Source organism: Equus caballus, chromosome 16 (assembly GCF_041296265.1).
Source record: "Equus caballus isolate H_3958 breed thoroughbred chromosome 16, TB-T2T, whole genome shotgun sequence".
Lineage (NCBI taxonomy): Eukaryota > Metazoa > Chordata > Mammalia > Perissodactyla > Equidae > Equus > Equus caballus.
Genome location: NC_091699.1, coordinates 43950790 through 43963293, shown reverse-complemented (window position 1 = coordinate 43963293; position 12504 = coordinate 43950790).

The following is a 12504-nucleotide window of genomic DNA, read 5'->3' as shown; positions in this document are numbered from 1 at the left end:
GATGCTGTCTCACGCTTCGCAGTCCCTTCCTGTCTCTTATTTGTCCCAACTGACTGGACCCCTCCCCAGCCGTGGCCTCCTTTCTCCGGCGCACCAAAATGGCCGTGTGGGCTTCCCACAAACTGAAAGAGATGCCCTTGCTCCCTCCGGCTCGCTCTCTTTCTCCAGGGGCGCACGCAGCTTTAAGGAGGGGTAGCTCAAGGTTATCAAAGATCCCCTCGGGACATCCCTACACTTCCTTAGTCCCTTTTCCCCTCACCCCCTCTAGGCTTTGACCACTTAATGACCTGCGGCTTTTTCCAATTTTCCACTCTAGCCTGAGATCTGCCCACGGGTGGCGAGGATCTAAACGCAAGGGGTCTCTGCCAGGAGAATCGCCCCTGGGCAGCATCCCTCCGCGGTTACCTCTCTCACACTCTGTTTTGTCCAGAGGCTGCAGCCTGGGATTCTCCCGGCCAAGGGAGCACACGTGCCTCCCGTGCAGGCACTCCAGCGATGATGCCCCAGGGCATCGATTCTGCGCACCTAGTTCACGTGCACAGGCACTAAGAAGTATCAGGAAGTGAGTTGACTAAGAATGGAGCTCCCAAAGGGTGCTGAAGCCACAGGCACCTGAGTGCCCGGAGGCTGCACGCTCAGATGATTCTATTCCTATGAAGGGAAGGGCCATTAACCTGAGAATTTGCTCCACCCACGCAGCCAGTCCAGAAACGCTGGCTACCCAACCACAAACCTTTTTTAAAAAAATGGCTATAGTCTGAATTATCTAGATAATTGCCTGCTTCTCTCCAGTTGCCTTGGCTTGTGTGTGTACAAACAGCCCCAACAGTTTTATTTCCTGTTTTGCTGTCTTTCCTCTAGTGGAAGGTGGTGTTAAGTAGTGGTTAAGAGTTCGGACTCTGAAGTCTGGAGTTCCAATCCCTGCTCTGCCACTTTCCAGCTCTGAAACGTTAGACTAGGCATGTAGCCTCTCGGTGCCTCAGAATCCTCTTAAACACACACATACAACAACAGGACAAAACAACACACACACACACACACACACACACACGAGAAATATAATGACCTACCAGACAACAAAGAAAAAGAGAAATATGATGACCTACCTGGTAGGGGTGCAGTGAAAATGAAACGGATGACCTTGAACATCAGAGATGTGGTGAGAATGAACCGTGATGATCCTGGAACACTTAGCACGGGTCAGGCACTGACTGGACACTCAGTAACTGCTCTTCAACCAAAAGCAGCTGAAAACAGAGGTTTTCAAACTCCTTTGGTGGCAAAACTGGACCTCCCGTGACAAGACCGTTTATAGTCTTCATTTATCCCAGTTGGAGTGAATTGTCATACTTTTCACAAAACAAATATGAATTGTGTTGGGTTACTTGGTACCTCCCCAAACCTCACTGGGGCTGTTTGCAAACTAAATCATCATATACCCCATTTTGTCTTTCAAAAAAATTCCAAAATTTCCGATAAGCCTATCTAGCCCCAAGGACTTCAGATAAAGGATTGTGAATTTTATCTGATGATATTAACAATTGGTGTATTGAGATTACACCCCATAAGGACGCACCAAGCTCTATGACAGTGTTTTTCATGGCTGGTAACCCCAGTGCTCGGAATGGTGCCTGGCACTTAGGAGGTACTCGATAAGATTTGTTGAATGACCAAATGAATGCATGAATGGATGAAAAGATTATTTCCAGAGGAAAATGTCAAGGGGAACCAACTGGAAATCCACTTTGAGCCTTCAATTAGAGGATATTGCTCAGGAAAGCCAGGCTCAGTCAGAAGAGCCAGTCCCACTATGGGTGTTGGTGGATTTGGCTGGGAGGTGAGCAGACAGTTGGAAGGAGGAAAACCATGCCTCCCCATCTCCATCTCAGAAGGTGGTTGTTCCACAGACCTCCGATGTGTGGAACTCCACGTTTCCCCTTGTAAACCATGTGTGCATTCGAGTGTGTGCACTCAGATTGAGTCATCTGCAGACACACTGGCAAGGCATCGCCATGCTCCACTCATTAAAAATTCTTTTGAGTCTGTGGAACAAATAAATCAATATTTTTGGCAGCTCTCCCAACATGGTTATTTCACAAAGCAGTGTGTGAGATAAGGAATTTATGAACGATCACATCCCTGTGCCGCCTTTCCCAGTGGGAGAAAGCAAGGCCTGGGATGTCATTCTGGGAAAATCTACCTCCCTTTTATGCCCGGCAAATAATATTTTATGGCCCTGGGTTTATGGTGGTGTTTTAATGATCCGCTGTAGAAAGCGGTTTTCTCTCCAGTCGCTAGAATTTGTCAAGAAGGGCTGGAGGCCATAAAAGAGGGACGGGCCCCAGGGACAAACAGGCTCCATCCCTGAAATAAACTAATAAAGAGCCCCAAGATGTTTACTCCTCCGCCTCAGAGTCAAGACCAGCCGGGCTGCCTGCGAGGGGCCCGCAGATGGAGCACTAAACAGGACAAAGAGGCCGGAAGGGGGCTGGGGGCTCCCTCACCACCACATGGCCACAGTCAAAGTAATACCGTCATATTGTGTTGCCACTGGCCACTGGCCTCGGGGGGGGACAGAGGCTCCTTTGAGGTTAGAGGACATTTTTGGACACAGGGCTGACTCAAGGAGGCTCCTTGAGAATCTCAAACTCTCCTTGCACTGGACCTAATCTCTGTGCTCTGTTAATTTATTCTCCTCTCTATTTTTACACTCAGTGGTGCTTTGCAGCTGGGGGTGTGGGAGGGGGTGCCTGAATGGATGCTTGTTATTTTTGAGTTTTAAGGGACTTCAGGGTCAAACAGACCTGAGTCTGAATGCCAGTTCTGCCTCTTGCTGACCAAGTGACCCTACAGAGGTCACTTCCTTTTGGAGCCTCGATTTCTTCACCTGTCCAGTGCAATATATTAGGGATGTCCTGACAGTTGAGATCCTGTACAAAAGGCCTTGGTTCAGGCTCCTCCGTGATTATTTCAATACTACAAAGGTCTGTCCCTGGGTCCCTGGGTAGATTCCTGAGACAAATGAGTTGCCCCAGGAGGGTAGACGCAGGGGCCTGGGAAAAGAAGAGGAGGCAGTTATACAACAGAATTCAATAAGGACAAGGCCGATAGCCCTGAGATAATAATGAGTAATGAATAACAATAATAACTGCTGGTAACATTTCTTGAACTCGTACCGTGTGTCAGATGCCAGCCCCTGTCTGAACTCCTTTTTTCATTGCTGTGTTTCATCCTTACTACTTCATGAGGTAGATCCTATCGTTAACTGCATCATACAGAGAAAAGAAAATGTTCAAAAGTTTCACAATTTCTATAAACCCAAGCTGTTTTAGTGTTCAAACCCAAGAGTTTGAATCTGACTCTAAATATCAGGGGCTTAACCACCATACTTCACCCATAAATAAAGAGAAACTATTTTTTTAAAAGCTGTCTGCCTGGTTCCCCAAATGTGCCCACACTTCTTGCTCTGGCTTCTCCCATACAAGGCTTACCTTAAGTGGAAAAAGTCTGATGAGAGAAATAGTTTTCCTCTGAAGAAAGACAGTATTCCATTATTTTCCCCTTTTTGTCATACTATTTTTTCTGAAAAGTTATGTTCTCTTAACTGGCATTTTTAAATAAAAAGTAGCTGGCATGGTCAGTCTTGACCCATCCCATATTTCACATGGGCCACTGGGCATCTAGATGTGGGGTGTAGAACACAGATGAACCATTTCCAGGGGGACACAAGTCCCTTTAGTAACATGAAAAAAGTTGACTTTCTTATCTGAGAGGTAGGAGAAAATGCTGGAATTTTTATTTTGTCTTTATTTATTTATCATTTACAACTTTAAATATTGTGTGCCTAAATCTGTGTATTAGGATTTGGAAATCTGATTTAGTTGTTCTCAGTAATTATTTTTGTTCCCAAACAACCCATTACACAGCCATACTCCTGAGTATGAAACAGCAGATTTTTAAACTCTTCAGCTAAGTTCTTTTCTCTGGAAGGGGAATGTAGAAAAGTGTAATATTTTTCAAAATTTTCTCTCCTTCTCAATTTCAGCTACATGACACTTAAGTTTTAATATCAAACCAATGATGGAGAAAAATTTTAAGTAAGAGAGATACATAATAGCAAAATATCTAAATGAAAAGGACAGATTTGGCCATTTAGTCAGTTACTTGGTCTTCTTGATACCAAGCTGTGCGCAAAACATCTTGGAAGCTGACCGCATTTTTTAACTCTTCAAGGATGGTCTGAGTTATCATAGCAATTTCATATCATATTGAATTTTAACTGGAGTAAGTCTAATATGATTTTTTTCTTCTATGCAAATATTGTCAACCTCCTTAAAAGGGACCGCAAATAATTCTAAATAGTAGAATTAAATCCCATATCTTTTTAATTTTGTATACTTTGCTACTACAATCATCAACGCTCAATAAAGTGACAGTGTTATGACTTCCCAAATCTGTCTCAATAAATCAGTGAATTTTGGATAGAAGCTTCTTTTCTCCACTCAGTTTAATCCTTGATTCAGTGATCTATAAGTGTCCTTTAAGGTCAAGTGACAATTCATTGACTGAAAAACATGAGAAACACTCTCAGGGCAAAAGATCCCAATGTCGCTGAACGTATTTAAAGTAAGTGGTTTTGACTTAAGCAAAGATATCTACTTAACCCAGAAGAAAAGCAGTCACTCCTTGGAAATACCACAGAATTCAGGAAAGTGAAATGAATAATGGCAAAGGATTAAATTTACCTATTCCAGCCCATACATATATCTACCGAGTATATACAGGAACACCATGGCTCCCCTTGCGTGCCATTTGTGGACAACCCTCTTATTCTCAACCCAGGAGCATGAGCCTCTCAGTCATGCAGATATGTCATAACAGAGATTAGCGGGTACGTAAGCGCCATCCCTCCCACGTTCTAAATGCTCAATTCAGAGATGTTTGAAAATATCTCTTTGCTGTTTGAAAATGGAATTTAACCCATATGAGAGCATCATCTATTTAAAAATTCAACAATAGAAAATAAAAACAAATCATAAATTTTGAGAGTCAGTTTGTTGGGACTGAGTTATAGCTGCAGAACATAAATCAAAGAGTGGCTTAACACATACCGAAAGTAATAGCCGTAGGCATGACTGACTGATTAATCATTCATTCATTCATTTATTCTGCTGTTTCCTCACTCAAGAAATAGTCATGGACCATCTACCGTGGATCATCAACTGTTCATTTAACAAGCATTTATGACACACCCATTCATTCCTTCATCAAATTAGTATTGGATATGCTGGATCATGTTGGTTTGTCCATTTTAGTCAATAGATAACTACTGAACACTTACTAAGTGCTAGACTTCAACAGGCTCCAGAAGAAAGTCCCAAATATATGGGTGAGATGAAAGCCCCCAAAATGTCTTTGTAAACATATCCTGAGTGCCATTGTTGCTTAGGTGAGGTCATTGGGCCTGTGGCCTCTTATCTCAGTGGATTTAGAATGGGGCTTCAACACCTTAAGAACCGAGTTCAAAATTAAGTATCCCTCCTTGTACTGTCTGTCCACCCCAGAAATCCTGAATGGGTCCAACAAAAGAGAAGGGTTGAATCCAGCCCAGTGGGTCACCATCAGAAGACAAGCACTCTTCGGCCGTTTTAATGACAGTTCCTGAGCACCATCGTCTGATGGGAGGCTCAGAGGGCAGATGCACACTGACCTCTGCTCAGGGACAAGAATGAGGTTGGGAAAATTTGTAACCAAAACGGTCTCTTCTCTACAACCTTGGCTACCCCATAGAAAATAAAATTTTCCCCCACTTCTGTCCTAAAGCACTAACTCTAGTCTGTTCGAAGCATTCCCCGTACATAATATCATTGAACCTGACCTGAATGATAGTAAAAGCTTTTACATTATTATCCTGATGTTACGTTGGGGAAAGTAAACTTTGAGAGCTGAAGCCACTTGCCCCAGGACACACAGCCAGGATTCAAAGTCAAGTAAGTCCTGCAGATCTCGAGCCCTGATTCCTAAGGGCAAAAGCCGAGGGCAGAGGTAGAAACAGACGAGGCAGGAAGGAAGGGGGAAAGCAGAGGAGACGATGGAAGGGAAGAAGCATATGGGAAGAATGGAGACAGGGACAGAGAAGGAAATAACGGACAAAGAAAGGTGCTAAGATAATTCTCCTAGAACAGTGGTGAGAAAGAATTACGTCTTCTGTCTATCCTTTTCCACAGAGATTAGCTTGCGGGATATCAATACCCATATTTAAATCAAAATTGTAATCACTTGCATGTTGCCACATACCTGATGAAGTGGTCACAAGGCCCAAACTAGATTGCTTCTTTCTGTGTGTTTTCTTTTGTTTTGAACCCCCTTGTGCAGTCTCCTAATGGTACATTCTTCAGTTAGCTTCCAAATGTCACCATTCATGATGGAGCGTTTTCACTTGGGCCATAAAACAAGGTCCCTACCTTCGAACTGTGTCACCCAAGCCAGGGGCTTGATTCTCAGGGGGATCATCTATTTCTTCCTTTTTTGTCAACTTTCCCCAATTACCTACTATGTGCCATGAATTAGGCTAACCATTGGAGATGTGGAAGTGAATGAGCCATAGCTCCTGCTCTCAGCGGCTCAAAATAAAGCAGGATATCCAGGCACGTGTGATAATGATGAAGAGTGTAACGCTTATGAACACTGCACAATGGGATATGTGGGCTCACAGCAAAAAGGAAAAGCAGATCTGTTACTAAAGAAAGGAGACAAAGGCTTATGTGAGCTTTGAGCATAGGGCACCTAGTCTGGATGCTTAGAGCTTTTGCCTGTCCAGCATTGATTCCTTCTTCCTCTGGAAAGAGTGCCTGATTCTCCTTTGAGGACTCACCTATACTCTCCTTCCAGGCCAGGTGATTTGTGGGGCTGGCTAGACCTCCCTGACTCAGGTATGGGGATGTGACTCAGGCCTGGCCAATCAGAGAAGAGTCATGTGACACCAATTAGACCAATGAGAGATGGTCTCAGGATTTTGTTTTGGCAATACTGGACTAGGGAAACAGCTTTCCTTTGAGATTTCTAACCTGGTTGGCTGTAAATGTGGTTTCTGGGTAAGGGGTTGGGAAGCACCACATGACGTAAGCCGTTAAAAATGAAAGCAGTATAGAAATAAGCAGAGCTCAGAAATGGAGGGAAAAAAATGAGACGTTGGCTTTCTGAGCTTGTTGGAGCCCTTGGATCCAGCTGTGCCTGAGGACCATGTTACCCTTGTTGCCTTTGTGTCGTGAAATCAGTTTAGTTGGGTTTTTTTTTTCTTTTTCCCCTGAAATCCCCCCAGTACATAGTTGTATATTCCAGTTGTGGGTTTCTCTAGTTGTGGCACGTGGGATGCCACCTCAGCATGGCCTGATGAGTGGTGCCATGTCTGCGTCCAGGAACCGAACCGGTGAAACCCTGGGCTGCTGAAGCAGAGCGGGCGAACTGAACGTGGCCACGGGCCGGCCCCTGAGTTGGGTTTTATCACTTGCAATTCAAAGAGTAGAATCATGTTTGGTTGTTTTAGGGAAATTAATATTTAAGTAAAAAAGGCAAAGTCAGGTTTAGGGCTAAATGGCAGATCCCTGGTCCCTGCAGGGATTTGGACCAGCCCCCCAGAGACTAAAGGAGATTTGATCTGAGACCATCCTCAGGTTCCCTTGAGACAAAACATTCTGTCAGGCCTGGAAGAAACCATGGGAAGTGAACACTAATGTATGAATGGTGTGGAATGCACAGAGAATCTATAGGTGTGGCAGGTGGGGATCTGGGGAGCCCTCTGAGGATAAGCGGGTTGAGGTCCAAGCCAAGAAGTGTGTTAGGAGTTTCCTTTGGAGAGAGAACACTGTGAGGCTGAGTGATGGATGATGCCGCCTGTGACCTGTACCTACATCTGCAGGACATCTGGCTTCAGCATATGTGGGACTATCCGTGGAAAGTCAGCGACTGTCTCTTAAAAGTAGTCTCTTGATTTCTGTGGTCTCCCCCATGCTAGTTCATTTGGAAACAAATTAAATGGTTTAAATAAATTAAATCCATTAGGGGTTGACTTTGGGTCTTAAAATGCAAATACTCAGAGGGGAGAAAAATATACTTAGATTCCCTGTGCCTCTCAGGGATGAAATTAGTAATAACCCATTTCTTCATGTGGATTGGTCAATTTCTTCCACAAAAAATACTTCTTGAAAGCCTCCTGTGCACCTGGCACCGCCGTACAGACTGGGCTACAGAGGCAGGCAAAAATTAGATGACATTCCTGCCCTTATGGAGTGTATACATCTTCTCCTTCCTTCTCCACGGTAGTAAATATGTTCATTCATTCATTCATTCAATGGTTTTTTATGTGCACCAACTTGTATATATATACATATTATATATGGCAAAGTGAAAGCTCAGACAGCAGGATGTTCCAGGAAACAGCTATTCTTTGAGGGTAAATTAATTGTTTGGTAAGTTGAGAATGTAAAAATTAGCATATTCAACTCCCACCACACTCCTCAACCTCCGCTTTTTATTACCTTTCTTTAAAATGGAAAGTCTGTTCATTTCCTCCTCAGTAAATCTGGTCCAGTAAATCTGGTTGACACAATCTTCAAAGACTCGGGCACAATGGTGCAGTGGTTAGAGCTACTCTGTCCAGGGCAGTGGTCATGAGCCACTTGTACCTACTGAGCACTTGAAATGTGGCTAGTCCAAAATCAGATGGGCTGTAAGTGTAAAATATAAACTGAGTTTCACAGCCTTCATACGAAAAAAGAAAAAGACTGTAAAATATCTCATCGATAATTTCTATATTGATTGTTGAAACGATAATATTTTGGATACATTAGACTAAAGAAAACATATCGTTAGAATTAATTTCTTCTGTTTCTTTTTACTTTTTTAAAAGTATGGCTACTAGTAAATCTAAAATTGCATACCTGGCTCGCCTTATTTTCTGTGGGACAGCTCTGGGTTAGAATGGGACTTGAGTCAGGGTGAGGACTGAAATTTGGTTTTGCTATAATAACCGTGTGGCACTGGATAACTTAACCTCGCCAAACTCTGGTTCCCCACCCACCCGTAGAAGAGGTTACTAAAGTACCTCCCTTGCTGGGCTGCTGTGACTATTAAATGGAAAAGTGTATTCGCAGTGTTCGGCACGATGCTCAGCACGTGGTTCCTTCTTAGTAAATGTCAGCTATTCAGAGCTCCTCTGCAGTATGGCCCCTGGAAAGTCAGGAGATTGGGCTAGATCAGTAACGACAGAAAAATATGCTATGGGAATTTGCATAAATCTCTGACACAGAGTTGTTTCCTTTTTTTTTTTAATTTTTTTGAGGAAGATTAGCCCTGAGCTAACATCTGCAGCCAATCCTCCTCTTTTTGCTGAGGAAGATTGGCCCTGAGCTAACATCCGTGCCCATCTTCCTCTATTTTCTATGTGGGACACCTGCCACAGCATGACTGGATAAGCAGTGCGTACGTCTGCACCCGGGATCTGAATAGGTGAACCCTGGACCACCGAAGCAGAACACGCGGACTTTACTGCTGCAGCACCACGCCGGCCTCCAGAGTTGTTTCCTTTTGATTTACCATTTTCCTAAATCTAAAGTGCTCACAAAAGGAGGCTATTGTTAATGGATCATGGCTAGCCAGGTTGTGGTTAAGCACAAGTTCTGATGATTTAGGTTTTGGTTAATGAAGCACTAGTACTCCTTATAACTCTTCATGGCACTGACGAATACGAGCAGTTACTGATGCACACACTCTTAATATACCTAATGTTTCCTGAGATCTCACCTGCCCTGGACATCGGGCCAAACATTTTACCTAAAGGTTGTGCTCCCAATGGCCCTGAAGCAGAGGAGGGTTGAGAGATTTGCGCAGGGTCACCCAGCCAGGAAGTGGCAGAGACAAGGCTCAACGCAAGTGTGTTGGACCCCAAAAGTCAATCTATGTTTTACTGAAGCAGAAATATTCCGGGTAATTCCCTGTGGCCGTGAAATCACAGTGCCTTCCTCAGAGCTCCATGGATTGTTTAGATCGAGGAGAAAGCTTGGTTTACCACAGGAGTTCCAGACTGTTGCACCAACAAAAGAGAATCAGAGATTTCATGGTAATGAAAAGTTCTGCTTTCAAAAGGTGTCCCTCCCTTAGTTATAAGGAAGCAGAGAACATCCATCTGTAATAATGACCCCCATCCAATGCAGCGCTTCCCTTCTTTGGCTCTAAAATATTACCAGCCAGAATCGCAAACGTGATAGAACTTTCTCTCCTGAGAATTTTCCAGGACCTTACAAACATGACCCCATTAATCCACTCAATAGCCGGATGAGATAGGTAGTTGGGAATTATTATTATTCTCGCTTTCTAGATAGAAAACCTGAAGCCAACAAAAATTAGGTAATTAGTCCAAGGTCAAATGCTGAGCTGGAGAGGGACCTGGAAATGAAACCATTATCTTGTGAAATTCCCATCACACGCACAAACTGATTGGCTGGTGACCACCAGGTGCTAATATCCAATTAGATGACCTCAGTACGAAATGACTGGCTTTTGAGATTCTGCAGGTGCGTTTGACTGAACTTGTATAGACTAATTTAATACCAATGTCCAAACTGACATTAGATTTTTCCAAAATATTGGCTGTAGAGAAATACAGCTCCTTGTTCTAAACGTGGTATCCATTTTACCTCACTCTGTTACATTTCCTCACACCTACAAGCACAGTTTTGGAGGATAAAGGGATAATTGTCCTATAAAGGAGTCCGGCGTGTGTTTGCTTTTCTTCAGAGATAATCTGTAGCACACACAAAGGGTTAGGGGCATCTTGTCATTTACTCTGATGTTGACACTGAGGAAAGATGGACATAAACTATCTCTGAATTATACAAAATCTGGAATCCAATGACTCACCTTTGAGCTTACCCTCACTCTTCAGTCACATACCCATTCCTCTTTTCAGCTGTATGCTTTTGACAATAGGTGCAGTTGTATGAACCAAGTTTGGGAAAAGGGAAGACTTCCTGGTGAGCCGGGTGGAATCCATGCTTTGAGCTAACAATTCCAAGGGCATATGCACAGAAAGTCAGTCTACTGGGGAAAGTGCTGCTAATGATCTCTCTTGTCCAGTTTTGCAAAAGGCCCCACCCCTCCACATACCTGGAGCAAATTTTTATTCCTTTCTACCTACTCGAGTCTTTGGTAATTTATAATCAACTGCTCTGTTTTCAATTTTGACTAGTTTGGGGCAACATGAGATAGCTGTGAAACTGTTGGTGTCAGAAGGAAAATAAGGGCTATCTCATTAACTTGGTAGGGGGCATCTACACTTTTAGAAATGGCCACATGCCATGCTCTGAGCTTCTTTAAAAATTCATAGTAGTCACTTTTGGATTTGTTGAATTTCAGTTTCCTTGACCGGCCAAATCAGACTCTTGGAGAAATTCTTCTCCTATGACTTCACATTTCTGGAAGACCAGGAGATTTGGGACTAGTCATCCTAAGAAATTCCAATTCTGTCTCCTTTCACTGCTCAACCTGCTTAACCTTTTCTCAGCCCCCGTGGTCCTGTGCTGATGTGGACAGCTCCTTCCAGAAACACCAAACTCCACCTCAGCCTACTACAGGAATGCTATCTTGTTAATACACAGACATTGCAGGGGGAAAAAATTTTTAAGTCTATCCATTTTCTTCTTTCCCAAAATCAAACACTTTGAGGAAATCCAAAGGCAAGACAATTCCTTCCCTGCAAGCCACCTCTAGCTCCTTTCTCATAAACTGAAACTGGGATTCTCAGAAACCAAGGCACCATCAAGTAAAGTCCGGGGCCAAGTCCAACATCTTGGAAAGGTGTACTGAGCATTTCGAAACGGAGTTCTGGTGTCTTGACATTTGCAAAAGCCCCAGTATGTTGCTGCCTTGGGATGTCTCCATGGAGCTCATTAAGCGACCTTGTTTGAAGGATGTTGAAGCACAGCATCATTTACAAACAACCTTGCTGGAGAATAAACTTAGAAAGGCAACTGCATTTCCAAAGCAACGCTGAAAACCAAGGCCATGGATTTTGGCCAGAGAGAAAGGTACTGATTCCCAACCAACCCCTGGCTAATCCCAAAGACTTAATTCTTCTTCCAGATGTGTGCGGCATTTGGGAGGGAAACGGGAAATGGTCCTGTCCAGTGCAAAGGCTTCCAGTGGTGCTTTGCCACACCATTATTAGTCCTTGTTCTGTTCTTCTAACCAGGCACACATTTCTTATCATACTAGTTGGGCAGATCTTTCCTGCACTTTAAAAATCTGGTGTTTTATTGTCCCAAACCCTAGCTCTTGACTTGAGCTCATGTTTTGTGAAGAACAAGTGGTAATTACACAAGCTTTTCCTTCCCTGTCATTGGCAACAGTCACCAAGGAAATTTACAGCCCCCAATATCCAGATCTGGAAACTTGTTATTAAATGTGGTCGAGGAAAACCCTGACGTGGCAAATGGGATCTGAACAAGG